Source organism: Anomaloglossus baeobatrachus, chromosome 1 (genome assembly GCF_048569485.1).
Source record: "Anomaloglossus baeobatrachus isolate aAnoBae1 chromosome 1, aAnoBae1.hap1, whole genome shotgun sequence".
Classification (NCBI taxonomy): Eukaryota; Metazoa; Chordata; class Amphibia; order Anura; family Aromobatidae; genus Anomaloglossus; species Anomaloglossus baeobatrachus.
Genome location: NC_134353.1, coordinates 4,184,645 through 4,196,859, shown reverse-complemented (window position 1 = coordinate 4,196,859; position 12,215 = coordinate 4,184,645).

Below are 12,215 nucleotides of genomic sequence, written 5' to 3'. Positions count from 1 at the left end.
TCTGCTCTTCTGCACAGTATCCATCCTCCTTGGTTACTGTCTACACTGACTATGGTATAATAATGTGACACGCTGGCCTATCAGGTGGTCACAGGGTATTGTGCAATCTGCCCTTCTGCACAGTATCCATCCTCCTTGGCTACTGTCTACACTGACTATGGTATAATAATGTGACGCGCTGGCCTATCAGGTGGTCACAGGGTATTGTGCAATCTGCCCTTCTGCACAGTATCCATCCTCCTTGGTTACTGTCTACACTGACTATGGTATAATAATGTGACACGCTGGCCTATCAGGTGGTCACAGGGTATTGTGCAATCTGCCCTTCTGCACAGTATCCATCCTCCTTGGCTACTGTCTACACTGACTATGGTATAATAATGTGACGCGCTGGCCTATCAGGTGGTCACAGGGTATTGTGCAATCTGCCCTTCTGCACAGTATCCATCCTCCTTGGTTACTGTCTACACTGACTATGGTATAATAATGTGACGTGCTGGCCTATCAGGAGGTCACAGGGTATTGTGCAATCTGCTCTTCTGCACAGTACCCATCCTCCTTGGTTACTGTCTACACTGACTATGGTATAATAATGTGACGCGCTGGCCTATCAGGTGGTCACAGGGTATTGTGCAATCTGCTCTTCTGCACAGTATCCATCCTCCTTGGTTACTGTCTACACTGACTATGGTATAATAATGTGACACGCTGGCCTATCAGGTGGTCACAGGGTATTGTGCAATCTGCCCTTCTGCACAGTATCCATCCTCCTTGGCTACTGTCTACACTGACTATGGTATAATAATGTGACGCGCTGGCCTATCAGGTGGTCACAGGGTATTGTGCAATCTGCCCTTCTGCACAGTATCCATCCTCCTTGGTTACTGTCTACACTGACTATGGTATAATAATGTGACACGCTGGCCTATCAGGTGGTCACAGGGTATTGTGCAATCTGCCCTTCTGCACAGTATCCATCCTCCTTGGTTACTGTCTACACTGACTATGGTATAATAATGTGACGCGCTGGCCTATCAGGTGGTCACAGGGTATTGTGCAATCTGCCCTTCTGCACAGTATCCATCCTCCTTGGTTACTGTCTACACTGACTATGGTATAATAATGTGACGCGCTGGCCTATCAGGTGGTCACAGGGTATTGTGCAATCTGCTCTTCTGCACAGTATCCATCCTCCTTGGTTACTGTCTACACTGACTATGGTATAATAATGTGATGCGCTGACCTATCAGGTGGTCACAGGGTATTGTGCAATCTGCCCTTCTGCACAGTATCCACCCTCCTTGGCTACTGTCTACACTGACTATGGTATAATAATGTGATGCCCCTGGCCTATCAGGTGGTCACAGGGTATTGTGCAATCTGCCCTTCTGCACAGTATCCATCCTCCTTGGTTACTGTCTACACTGACTATGGTATAATAATGTGACGCGCTGGCCTATCAGGTGGTCACAGGGTATTGTGCAATCTGCTCTTCTGCACAGTACCCATCCTCCTTGGTTACTGTCTACACTGACTATGGTATAATAATGTGACACGCTGGCCTATCAGGTGGTCAAAGGGTATTGTGCAATCTGCCCTTCTGCACAGTACCCATCCTCCTTGGTTACTGTCTACACTGAGTATGGTATAATAATGTGACACGCTGGCCTATCAGGTGGTCACAGGGTATTGTGCAATCTGCCCTTCTGCACAGTACCCATCCTCCTTGGTTACTGTCTACACTGACTATGGTATAATAATGTGACGCCCTGGCCTATCAGGAGGTCACAGGGTATTGTGCAATCTGCTCTTCTGCACAGTACCCATCCTCCTTGGTTACTGTCTACACTGACTATGGTATAATAATGTGACGCCCTGGCCTATCAGGTGGTCACAAGGTATTGTGCAATCTGCTCTTCTGCACAGTATCCATCCTCCTTGGTTACTGTCTACACTGACTATGGTATAATAATGTGACACGCTGGCCTATCAGGTGGTCACAGGGTATTGTGCAATCTGCCCTTCTGCACAGTATCCATCCTCCTTGGCTACTGTCTACACTGACTATGGTATAATAATGTGACACGCTGGCCTATCAGGTGGTCACAGGGTATTGTGCAATCTGCCCTTCTGCACAGTACCCATCCTCCTTGGTTACTGTCTACACTGACTATGGTATAATAATGTGATGCGCTGGCCTATCAGGTGGTCACAGGGTATTGTGCAATCTGCCCTTCTGCACAGTATCCATCCTCCTTGGTTACTGTCTACACTGACTATGGTATAATAATGTGACGCGCTGGCCTATCAGGTGGTCACAGGGTATTGTGCAATCTGCTCTTCTGCACAGTATCCATCCTCCTTGGTTACTGTCTACACTGACTATGGTATAATAATGTGACGCGCTGGCCTATCAGGTGGTCACAGGGTATTGTGCAATCTGCCCTTCTGCACAGTATCCATCCTCCTTGGTTACTGTCTACACTGACTATGGTATAATAATGTGATGCGCTGGCCTATCAGGTGGTCACAGGGTATTGTGCAATCTGCTCTTCTGCACAGTATCCATCCTCCTTGGTTACTGTCTACACTGACTATGGTATAATAATGTGATGCCCCTGGCCTATCAGGTGGTCACAGGGTATTGTGCAATCTGCCCTTCTGCACAGTACCCATCCTCCTTGGTTACTGTCTACACTGACTATGGTATAATAATGTGACGCGCTGGCCTATCAGGTGGTCACAGGGTATTGTGCAATCTGCCCTTCTGCACAGTACCCATCCTCCTTGGTTACTGTCTACACTGACTATGGTATAATAATGTGACACGCTGGCCTATCAGGTGGTCACAGGGTATTGTGCAATCTGCCCTTCTGCACAGTACCCATCCTCCTTGGTTACTGTCTACACTGACTATGGTATAATAATGTGACGCGCTGGCCTATCAGGTGGTCACAGGGTATTGTGCAATCTGCCCTTCTGCACAGTATCCACCCTCCTTGGTTACTGTCTACACTGACTATGGTATAATAATGTGACACGCTGGCCTATCAGGTGGTCACAGGGTATTGTGCAATCTGCTCTTCTGCACAGTATCCATCCTCCTTGGTTACTGTCTACACTGACTATGGTATAATAATGTGACGCGCTGGCCTATCAGGTGGTCACAGGGTATTGTGCAATCTGCCCTTCTGCACAGTACCCATCCTCCTTGGCTACTGTCTACACTGACTATGGTATAATAATGTGACACGCTGGCCTATCAGGTGGTCACAGGGTATTGTGCAATCTGCCCTTCTGCACAGTACCCACCCTCCTTGGTTACTGTCTACACTGACTATGGTATAATAATGTGACGTGCTGGCCTATCAGGTGGTCACAGGGTATTGTGCAATCTGCCCTTCTGCACAGTATCCATCCTCCTTGGTTACTGTCTACACTGACTATGGTATAATAATGTGACGTGCTGGCCTATCAGGTGGTCACAGGATATTGTGCAATCTGCTCTTCTGCACAGTACCCATCCTCCTTGGTTACTGTCTACACTGACTATGGTATAATAATGTGACGCGCTGGCCTATCAGGTGGTCACAGGGTATTGTGCAATCTGCCCTTCTGCACAGTACCCATCCTCCTTGGTTACTGTCTACACTGACTATGGTATAATAATGTGACGCGCTGGCCTATCAGGTGGTCACAGGGTATTGTGCAATCTGCCCTTCTGCACAGTATCCATCCTCCTTGGTTACTGTCTACACTGACTATGGTATAATAATGTGACGCGCTGGCCTATCAGGTGGTCACAGGGTATTGTGCAATCTGCCCTTCTGCACAGTACCCATCCTCCTTGGCTACTGTCTACACTGACTATGGTATAATAATGTGACGCGCTGGCCTATCAGGTGGTCACAGGGTATTGTGCAATCTGCCCTTCTGCACAGTACCCATCCTCCTTGGTTACTGTCTACACTGACTATGGTATAATAATGTGACGCGCTGGCCTATCAGGTGGTCACAGGGTATTGTGCAATCTGCCCTTCTGCACAGTATCCATCCTCCTTGGCTACTGTCTACACTGACTATGGTATAATAATGTGACGCGCTGGCCTATCAGGTGGTCACAGGGTATTGTGCAATCTGCTCTTCTGCACAGTATCCACCCTCCTTGGTTACTGTCTACACTGACTATGGTATAATAATGTGACGCGCTGGCCTATCAGGTGGTCACAGGGTATTGTGCAATCTGCTCTTCTGCACAGTATCCATCCTCCTTGGTTACTGTCTACACTGACTATGGTATAATAATGTGACGCGCTGGCCTATCAGGTGGTCACAGGGTATTGTGCAATCTGCCCTTCTGCACAGTACCCACCCTCCTTGGTTACTGTCTACACTGACTATGGTATAATAATGTGACGCGCTGGCCTATCAGGTGGTCACAGGGTATTGTGCAATCTGCTCTTCTGCACAGTACCCATCCTCCTTGGTTACTGTCTACACTGACTATGGTATATAATGTGACACGCTGGCCTATCAGGTGGTCACAGGGTATTGTGCAATCTGCCCTTCTGCACAGTACCCACCCTCCTTGGTTACTGTCTACACTGACTATGGTATAATAATGTGACGCGCTGGCCTATCAGGTGGTCACAGGGTATTGTGCAATCTGCTCTTCTGCACAGTACCCATCCTCCTTGGTTACTGTCTACACTGACTATGGTATAATAATGTGACACGCTGGCCTATCAGGTGGTCACAGGGTATTGTGCAATCTGCCCTTCTGCACAGTACCCATCCTCCTTGGCTACTGTCTACACTGACTATGGTATAATAATGTGACGCGCTGGCCTATCAGGTGGTCACAGGGTATTGTGCAATCTGCTCTTCTGCACAGTACCCATCCTCCTTGGTTACTGTCTACACTGACTATGGTATAATAATGTGACGCGCTGGTCTATCAGGTGGTCACAGGGTATTGTGCAATCTGCCCTTCTGCACAGTACCCATCCTCCTTGGCTACTGTCTACACTGACTATGGTATAATAATGTGACGCGCTGGCCTATCAGGTGGTCACAGGGTATTGTGCAATCTGCTCTTCTGCACAGTACCCATCCTCCTTGGCTACTGTCTACACTGACTATGGTATAATAATGTGACGCGCTGGCCTATCAGGTGGTCACAGGGTATTGTGCAATCTGCCCTTCTGCACAGTACCCATCCTCCTTGGTTACTGTCTACACTGACTATGGTATAATAATGTGACGCCCTAGCCTATCAGGTGGTCACAGGGTATTGTGCAATCTGCCCTTCTGCACAGTACCCACCCTCCTTGGTTACTGTCTACACTGACTATGGTATAATAATGTGACGCGCTGGCCTATCAGGTGGTCACAGGGTATTGTGCAATCTGCCCTTCTGCACAGTATCCATCCTCCTTGGTTACTGTCTACACTGACTATGGTATAGTAATGTGATGCGCTGGCCTATCAGGTGGTCACAGGGTATTGTGCAATCTGCCCTTCTGCACAGTACCCATCCTCCTTGGTTACTGTCTACACTGACTATGGTATAATAATGTGACGCGCTGGCCTATCAGGTGGTCACAGGGTATTGTGCAATCTGCTCTTCTGCACAGTATCCACCCTCCTTGGTTACTGTCTACACTGACTATGGTATAATAATGTGACGCGCTGGCCTATCAGGTGGTCACAGGGTATTGTGCAATCTGCTCTTCTGCACAGTACCCATCCTCCTTGGTTACTGTCTACACTGACTATGGTATAATAATGTGACACGCTGGCCTATCAGGTGGTCACAGGGTATTGTGCAATCTGCCCTTCTGCACAGTACCCATCCTCCTTGGTTACTGTCTACACTGACTATGGTATAATAATGTGACGCGCTGGCCTATCAGGTGGTCACAGGGTATTGTGCAATCTGCCCTTCTGCACAGTATCCATCCTCCTTGGCTACTGTCTACACTGACTATGGTATAATAATGTGACGCGCTGGCCTATCAGGTGGTCACAGGGTATTGTGCAATCTGCCCTTCTGCACAGTATCCACCCTCCTTGGTTACTGTCTACACTGACTATGGTATAATAATGTGACGCGCTGGCCTATCAGGTGGTCACAGGGTATTGTGCAATCTGCTCTTCTGCACAGTACCCATCCTCCTTGGTTACTGTCTACACTGACTATGGTATAATAATGTGACGCGCTGGCCTATCAGGTGGTCACAGGGTATTGTGCAATCTGCCCTTCTGCACAGTACCCATCCTCCTTGGTTACTGTCTACACTGACTATGGTATAATAATGTGATGCGCTGGCCTATCAGGTGGTCACAGGGTATTGTGCAATCTGCTCTTCTGCACAGTATCCATCCTCCTTGGTTACTGTCTACACTGACTATGGTATAATAATGTGACGCGCTGGCCTATCAGGTGGTCACAGGGTATTGTGCAATCTGCTCTTCTGCACAGTACCCATCCTCCTTGGTTACTGTCTACACTGACTATGGTATAATAATGTGGTGCCCTGGCCTATCAGGTGGTCACAGGGTATTGTGAAATCTGCCCTTCTGCACAGTACCCATCCTCCTTGGCTACTGTCTACACTGACTATGGTATAATAATGTGGTGCCCTAGCCTATCAGGTGGTCACAGGGTATTGTGCAATCTGCCCTTCTGCACAGTATCCATCCTCCTTGGTTACTGTCTACACTGACTATGGTATAATAATGTGACACGCTGGCCTATCAGGTGGTCACAGGGTATTGTGCAATCTGCTCTTCTGCACAGTATCCATCCTCCTTGGTTACTGTCTACACTGACTATGGTATAATAATGTGACGCGCTGGCCTATCAGGTGGTCACAGGGTATTGTGCAATCTGCCCTTCTGCACAGTACCCATCCTCCTTGGCTACTGTCTACACTGACTATGGTATAATAATGTGACGCGCTAGCCTATCAGGTGGTCACAGGGTATTGTGCAATCTGCTCTTCTGCACAGTATCCATCATCCTTGGTTACTGTCTACACTGACTATGGTATAATAATGTGACACGCTGGCCTATCAGGTGGTCACAGGGTATTGTGCAATCTGCCCTTCTGCACAGTATCCGTCCTCCTTGGTTACTGTCTACACTGACTATGGTATAATAATGTGACGCGCTGGCCTATCAGGTGGTCACAGGGTATTGTGCAATCTGCTCTTCTGCACAGTACCCATCCTCCTTGGTTACTGTCTACACTGACTATGGTATAATAATGTGACACGCTGGCCTATCAGGTGGTCACAGGGTATTGTGCAATCTGCCCTTCTGCACAGTACCCACCCTCCTTGGTTACTGTCTACACTGACTATGGTATAATAATGTGACGCGCTGGCCTATCAGGTGGTCACAGGGTATTGTGCAATCTGCCCTTCTGCACAGTACCCACCCTCCTTGGCTACTGTCTACACTGACTATGGTATAATAATGTGATGCCCCTGGCCTATCAGGTGGTCACAGGGTATTGTGCAATCTGCCCTTCTGCACAGTATCCATCCTCCTTGGTTACTGTCTACACTGACTATGGTATAATAATGTGACACGCTGGCCTATCAGGTGGTCACAGGGTATTGTGCAATCTGCCCTTCTGCACAGTACCCATCCTCCTTGGTTACTGTCTACACTGACTATGGTATAATAATGTGACACGCTGGCCTATCAGGTGGTCACAGGGTATTGTGCAATCTGCTCTTCTGCACAGTACCCACCCTCCTTGGTTACTGTCTACACTGACTATGGTATAATAATGTGACACGCTGGCCTATCAGGTGGTCACAGGGTATTGTGCAATCTGCCCTTCTGCACAGTATCCATCCTCCTTGGTTACTGTCTACACTGACTATGGTATAATAATGTGACGCGCTGGCCTATCAGGTGGTCACAGGGTATTGTGCAATCTGCCCTTCTGCACAGTACCCATCCTCCTTGGTTACTGTCTACACTGACTATGGTATAATAATGTGACACGCTGGCCTATCAGGTGGTCACAGGGTATTGTGCAATCTGCCCTTCTGCACAGTATCCATCCTCCTTGGTTACTGTCTACACTGACTATGGTATAATAATGTGATGCCCCTGGCCTATCAGGTGGTCACAGGGTATTGTGCAATCTGCCCTTCTGCACAGTATCCATCCTCCTTGGTTACTGTCTACACTGACTATGGTATAATAATGTGACGCGCTGGCCTATCAGGTGGTCACAGGGTATTGTGCAATCTGCCCTTCTGCACAGTATCCACCCTCCTTGGTTACTGTCTACACTGACTATGGTATAATAATGTGATGCGCTGGCCTATCAGGTGGTCACAGGGTATTGTGCAATCTGCCCTTCTGCACAGTATCCACCCTCCTTGGCTACTGTCTACACTGACTATGGTATAATAATGTGATGCCCCTGGCCTATCAGGTGGTCACAGGGTATTGTGCAATCTGCCCTTCTGCACAGTATCCATCCTCCTTGGTTACTGTCTACACTGACTATGGTATAATAATGTGACGCGCTGGCCTATCAGGTGGTCACAGGGTATTGTGCAATCTGCCCTTCTGCACAGTACCCATCCTCCTTGGTTACTGTCTACACTGACTATGGTATAATAATGTGACACGCTGGCCTATCAGGTGGTCACAGGGTATTGTGCAATCTGCCCTTCTGCACAGTACCCATCCTCCTTGGTTACTGTCTACACTGACTATGGTATAATAATGTGACGCGCTGGCCTATCAGGTGGTCACAGGGTATTGTGCAATCTGCCCTTCTGCACAGTATCCACCCTCCTTGGTTACTGTCTACACTGACTATGGTATAATAATGTGACACGCTGGCCTATCAGGTGGTCACAGGGTATTGTGCAATCTGCTCTTCTGCACAGTATCCATCCTCCTTGGTTACTGTCTACACTGACTATGGTATAATAATGTGACGCGCTGGCCTATCAGGTGGTCACAGGGTATTGTGCAATCTGCCCTTCTGCACAGTACCCATCCTCCTTGGCTACTGTCTACACTGACTATGGTATAATAATGTGACACGCTGGCCTATCAGGTGGTCACAGGGTATTGTGCAATCTGCCCTTCTGCACAGTACCCACCCTCCTTGGTTACTGTCTACACTGACTATGGTATAATAATGTGACGTGCTGGCCTATCAGGTGGTCACAGGGTATTGTGCAATCTGCCCTTCTGCACAGTATCCATCCTCCTTGGTTACTGTCTACACTGACTATGGTATAATAATGTGACGTGCTGGCCTATCAGGTGGTCACAGGATATTGTGCAATCTGCTCTTCTGCACAGTACCCATCCTCCTTGGTTACTGTCTACACTGACTATGGTATAATAATGTGACGCGCTGGCCTATCAGGTGGTCACAGGGTATTGTGCAATCTGCCCTTCTGCACAGTACCCATCCTCCTTGGTTACTGTCTACACTGACTATGGTATAATAATGTGACGCGCTGGCCTATCAGGTGGTCACAGGGTATTGTGCAATCTGCCCTTCTGCACAGTATCCATCCTCCTTGGTTACTGTCTACACTGACTATGGTATAATAATGTGACGCGCTGGCCTATCAGGTGGTCACAGGGTATTGTGCAATCTGCCCTTCTGCACAGTACCCATCCTCCTTGGCTACTGTCTACACTGACTATGGTATAATAATGTGACGCGCTGGCCTATCAGGTGGTCACAGGGTATTGTGCAATCTGCCCTTCTGCACAGTACCCATCCTCCTTGGTTACTGTCTACACTGACTATGGTATAATAATGTGACGCGCTGGCCTATCAGGTGGTCACAGGGTATTGTGCAATCTGCCCTTCTGCACAGTACCCACCCTCCTTGGTTACTGTCTACACTGACTATGGTATAATAATGTGATGCGCTGGCCTATCAGGTGGTCACAGGGTATTGTGCAATCTGCCCTTCTGCACAGTATCCATCCTCCTTGGCTACTGTCTACACTGACTATGGTATAATAATGTGACGCGCTGGCCTATCAGGTGGTCACAGGGTATTGTGCAATCTGCTCTTCTGCACAGTATCCACCCTCCTTGGTTACTGTCTACACTGACTATGGTATAATAATGTGACGCGCTGGCCTATCAGGTGGTCACAGGGTATTGTGCAATCTGCTCTTCTGCACAGTATCCATCCTCCTTGGTTACTGTCTACACTGACTATGGTATAATAATGTGACGCGCTGGCCTATCAGGTGGTCACAGGGTATTGTGCAATCTGCCCTTCTGCACAGTACCCACCCTCCTTGGTTACTGTCTACACTGACTATGGTATAATAATGTGACGCGCTGGCCTATCAGGTGGTCACAGGGTATTGTGCAATCTGCTCTTCTGCACAGTACCCATCCTCCTTGGTTACTGTCTACACTGACTATGGTATATAATGTGACACGCTGGCCTATCAGGTGGTCACAGGGTATTGTGCAATCTGCCCTTCTGCACAGTACCCACCCTCCTTGGTTACTGTCTACACTGACTATGGTATAATAATGTGACGCGCTGGCCTATCAGTTGGTCACAGGGTATTGTGCAATCTGCTCTTCTGCACAGTACCCATCCTCCTTGGTTACTGTCTACACTGACTATGGTATAATAATGTGACACGCTGGCCTATCAGGTGGTCACAGGGTATTGTGCAATCTGCCCTTCTGCACAGTACCCATCCTCCTTGGCTACTGTCTACACTGACTATGGTATAATAATGTGACGCGCTGGCCTATCAGGTGGTCACAGGGTATTGTGCAATCTGCTCTTCTGCACAGTACCCATCCTCCTTGGTTACTGTCTACACTGACTATGGTATAATAATGTGACGCGCTGGTCTATCAGGTGGTCACAGGGTATTGTGCAATCTGCCCTTCTGCACAGTACCCATCCTCCTTGGCTACTGTCTACACTGACTATGGTATAATAATGTGACGCGCTGGCCTATCAGGTGGTCACAGGGTATTGTGCAATCTGCTCTTCTGCACAGTACCCATCCTCCTTGGCTACTGTCTACACTGACTATGGTATAATAATGTGACGCGCTGGCCTATCAGGTGGTCACAGGGTATTGTGCAATCTGCCCTTCTGCACAGTACCCATCCTCCTTGGCTACTGTCTACACTGACTATGGTATAATAATGTGACGCGCTGGCCTATCAGGTGGTCACAGGGTATTGTGCAATCTGCCCTTCTGCACAGTACCCATCCTCCTTGGTTACTGTCTACACTGACTATGGTATAATAATGTGACGCCCTAGCCTATCAGGTGGTCACAGGGTATTGTGCAATCTGCCCTTCTGCACAGTACCCACCCTCCTTGGTTACTGTCTACACTGACTATGGTATAATAATGTGACGCGCTGGCCTATCAGGTGGTCACAGGGTATTGTGCAATCTGCCCTTCTGCACAGTATCCATCCTCCTTGGTTACTGTCTACACTGACTATGGTATAGTAATGTGATGCGCTGGCCTATCAGGTGGTCACAGGGTATTGTGCAATCTGCCCTTCTGCACAGTACCCATCCTCCTTGGTTACTGTCTACACTGACTATGGTATAATAATGTGACGCGCTGGCCTATCAGGTGGTCACAGGGTATTGTGCAATCTGCTCTTCTGCACAGTATCCACCCTCCTTGGTTACTGTCTACACTGACTATGGTATAATAATGTGACGCGCTGGCCTATCAGGTGGTCACAGGGTATTGTGCAATCTGCTCTTCTGCACAGTACCCATCCTCCTTGGTTACTGTCTACACTGACTATGGTATAATAATGTGACACGCTGGCCTATCAGGTGGTCACAGGGTATTGTGCAATCTGCCCTTCTGCACAGTACCCATCCTCCTTGGTTACTGTCTACACTGACTATGGTATAATAATGTGACGCGCTGGCCTATCAGGTGGTCACAGGGTATTGTGCAATCTGCCCTTCTGCACAGTATCCATCCTCCTTGGCTACTGTCTACACTGACTATGGTATAATAATGTGACGCGCTGGCCTATCAGGTGGTCACAGGGTATTGTGCAATCTGCCCTTCTGCACAGTATCCACCCTCCTTGGTTACTGTCTACACTGACTATGGTATAATAATGTGACGCGCTGGCCTATCAGGTGGTCACAGGGTATTGTGCAATCTGCTCTTCTGCACAGTACCC